Raw genomic sequence first — 3949 nt, 5'->3', positions numbered from 1 at the left:
AAAACTTTGTATGCAAAAGCTAGTGCATATGCAGAGAAATATGAAATTGAAATAAAAGTTCCAAGGCTTGCTATCCAAAGATCAATTAGTCCGATAACCTATTACAAATCCAATATATTTATAAATTTTCTCGACCATTTCATCATGCAAATGAATGAAAGATTTCTCATTCATGAACAACTTTTATCCAGTTTTCAGTTTCTATTAGCACCTTCGCCTTTAGACCAGCATAATTTGCATCTTTTAAAAAATATTCTTAAAACGTATGAAGCTGATTTGCAATGCAACACAGAACAATTAGTGAATGAGTATAAAATTTGGTATAAAAGAGTGGAAATGTTAAAACGCCCGTTAAAAAATGTAGAAGATGCGTTAAATAATTGTAATCCAATTATTTATAAAAATATTTTTATTTTTTACGTATTTTTGCTACTTTACCCGTGTCGACTTGCGAAAACGAGAGATCATTTTCGATATTACGACGTCTGAAAACCTATTTGCGAAGCACAACTTCAGAGAATCGTTTAAATGGATTGGCGCTCATGAATCTTTATATAGATTTAATGCTGTCTGTTGAAGATGTTTTAGATGAAATAGCTAAAACGAACTTAAGAGGACTCATGTAAATAATAAAGAAAAAAATAAATAAAAACATAAAATAAAAAATACAACAGTAAAAAATACATATAATGAAAAATTAAAAAATTAAAAATTAAAAAAATTTTAAAACTTTTAAAAAATAAAAAAAATTATAAAAAAATTAAAAAAAAAGAGTGAAAAAATAGGATCAGAAGTTTCACCACGTCCTCGTCGTTGATTCTGGAAAAGCTATCCCCCTCGGGGTGCACCACCTTTTCGTGGTGAGGGGCACCCTGGGTCTCGACCCGCAGGGCAGTACCAAGAGTCCAACTCTTGGGAGGGCCGCGGGAAGAGCCTGGGGTTTAAAAGTGCACCAAATAGGGGGGAAATGGGGCTCGGGTTCGCCCTGTGTCTGGGGAGGACGTCCTTTGGGGCGTGCCTCCTGGCATGGGGAGGTCCTGGGCCCCATAATGGGGGTTTCTCCTTCCCGGCAAACGGCCTCGGGAATTTCTTTTCGTGGTACGCGCCGGAGAGGGGAAATGGGTGACTTCCGGGGATTTGCCTGGAAGTCGGCCCCCTAGGACCCGTCAGGCCATGCCGGTAGGGTCACCCATGCCGGACGGCGGGGAGGGGGACTTTGGAGGGCGCGGCTGTTAGGGCCGTCCGGACTTATTCCGGGGCAGGGCCTCACAGTCGGTGCACGGGTAGGTCGGGCTCGTCAGCTATTTAGCAGCCGACCTAGGGGAAGGAAAACCCCGAAATACAACCCGCCCGTGAGTGAGGGGTAGTAAAGTGCTCACTCACAAGATGGATCATCATGACGACGAACGGTAGCAAACTTACCGGCCCAGGGGTTTCGGAGTCCCAGGGCCCGGCGGCACGGGGGGTAGCGTCCCGGCTCCCTGTGTCGTCGTTATCCGGCGACGGGCTGGTGTGCGGGTTGCCTACGGGCCCGCACGCCGAAGCTGCTACCGTGGAGGATGGAAGGGTTAAGAAAAGGAAGAAGGATGGGAAGGAGGAGAAGACTGGTGTAGGGACTGGGGAGAAGGGCAAGGAGGGAGATGAGGACCTGGTGGAGGAGAGGGGAAAGAGTGGGATTACATAGCCAGACCCGGCGAAAAAGAGATGGAACCGGGAGTTCATCCTCAGGCGCATCGAATGCGTTAAGGAGAGCGCGGCCGTTGTGGAGGGGATCATGAAGAGGAGTAAGAGGATGTCTAATGCGGAGCAGGAGGAAAGAGAAAGGAGGAAATGATAGGGTTCTGTGAGGAGATGGTCAAGGTTTTCGAGCGCAGAACTAAAAATCTGGAAGGAGTGATAAAAGAGAGGGATAAATGGCTGGTTGAGGATGATGAAAGGGAACTGGAATTAGAGGCGGAGATAAGTGAACAGAAGAAGAAGGAACACAAATGGGAATTGGAAAGGAAAGTATGGGTGAAGGAAAGGAGAGAATGGCTGAGGAAGAAGGAGGAGCTAAGAGCTAAAATTGCGGAGCTGATGAAGAGGAAAATTCCTACGGCTCCGGCTCTCGTAGCAAGGGAGGATCGCGCTGTATCCCCACTCCTTGAGGTGAGTGAGCGGGCGACGTCACCGATGCGGGCACTGACCGCTGGGACACCGCCTGCCGGGTCGAGGCCCGTTGCGTTCGTCGCGCCTGCCGCGGCCCCCTTGGGAGACCGGGGCTGGGTTGAGGTGGGAAGACGGGGTGGTTACAGGAGAAAGGCCCCCAATGGGGGCGGAAGGGAGGAGCCGGCCCGGGAGCGTCAGGTGGCACCCCGTGTGTCGCCGGCGCCGCCGGAGACGGTGGCGGTACGCCTCGAACCGGGGGGCCTCACATATGCGGAGGCCCTCCGCAAGGCGAGAGGCGATATCGCCTTGGGAGCAGGTGTGGTCCGGCCCGCCTTTGTAAGGAGGGCCGCAGGAGGTGGCCTCCTCTTCGGACTGGCCGGACCCGAAAAGGAGAGGGAGGCAGACGCCCTAGCAGAGAAGCTTAGGGCGTCGCTCCCGGGGGTCGCGGTAACGCTGTCCTTAAGGTGGGGGGAGGTCCGACTCGTCGGCTTTGACGAGTCGGTCCTCCCCGAGGAGGTGAGCGAGATTCTCGCGGAGCAGAGGAAGTGCGGGCCGAGCGAAATTCGTCTCGGCCCCATCAGGTGGAGTTGGCGAGGGGAGGGGGCTGTTTGGGCGCGTCTCCCCCTTGCGGCGGCCGTCAGGGTGGCGGCTAAGTGGAGGGTGGCCCTGGGGTGGGCGGGAGCGAGAGTTGAGTTCCTCCCAGCTCGCCCGCTTCAGTGCCACCGGTGTTGGGGGCTCGGCCACGTCCGGGCGGCCTGCTCCGCGTCTACGGACCGGAGCTGGCTTTGCTACCCATGTGGTCGAGCCGGGCACACGGCGCGGGTCTGCACCGAGAGCGTGGCCTGTCCGTATCTACTCAGGGCATCTTATCCCTCTGAGATGCTCTAAAGAACGGCAGGTAGAAAAACTGAGGTTTTTGCAATACGGCTGATGATAATGATTATTAATCTCTAGCTAAGAACGACCTCATATATACATTCCATCACCCATATCCACTCCATCACCCATACCCTGCCCATTCCTCGTTCCTTCCCCTCCTATCCAAGGGTCAGAGCGTGTTTCTGGGCGAGACACTAGTGAGCGGGCCTCCCCATGGTCCCCGTGGGCGTGGGGCGCGCGCCGCAGCCTAAGGGCAGGCGGCGCGCGCGTCACGGCTAAACCGCTCATCCTGCGAACACGTCCCGCAGGCGCTGCTGGATTTTTCTATCGCCCTTCTCGGGGCAGTGGTTAACAAACGGTAGAAAGTAGATGGAAGCATGTTGCGTATAGCCTTCATGGCTGAGGAAGCAAAGCGCGGCATCCTACGGGTGTTGGGCTTCACAATAACTGCACCGAGAGCGGACTCTCAAAGGAAGCGGCGCGGTCTAGGCATGCCTCGAGCATCCCCCGCTGCTCCCATTAGCCAACCCCACCTCCTCGTGGTGTGAGTCGGGCAACGTCTGGTCGTCGCCACGTCCAGACGGCCGACGGGGCCCTGGCTGTCCGTGCGCCCCAAAGGGCGGACTCTTCCCTCCGCCCACGTGCCCAGTCCATGGTGAGACGTGGGGCCAAGAAAGGACGGGCTTTTTCCCAGCGGTAACGGGAACGGTGGCGCCCCCCGCGAACCCCGGTGTCCGGAGGACTCAAGCGGTATGAAATCCGCAGAGACAGTCCACACTGTCCGAGCACTGGGGCGAGTAGGAGTGCCTCCCGGCCGTGCCGCTTCCTTCTCTCTCCAGCGGGAGCGGGACAGGGCGACGCCTCGGTAGGACCGGTACCTGAGCGGCTCGAGCGGAACCGTGCAGATAGCCAAGTTGGGCCG

The sequence above is a fragment of the Odontomachus brunneus genome, unplaced genomic scaffold, assembly GCF_010583005.1.
Source record: "Odontomachus brunneus isolate Ranch 3 - 2012 unplaced genomic scaffold, Obru_v1 Obru_scaffold_040, whole genome shotgun sequence".
In the NCBI taxonomy this organism is placed as follows: Eukaryota; Metazoa; Arthropoda; class Insecta; order Hymenoptera; family Formicidae; genus Odontomachus; species Odontomachus brunneus.
Note: the sequence above shows the minus strand (reverse complement) of the source record.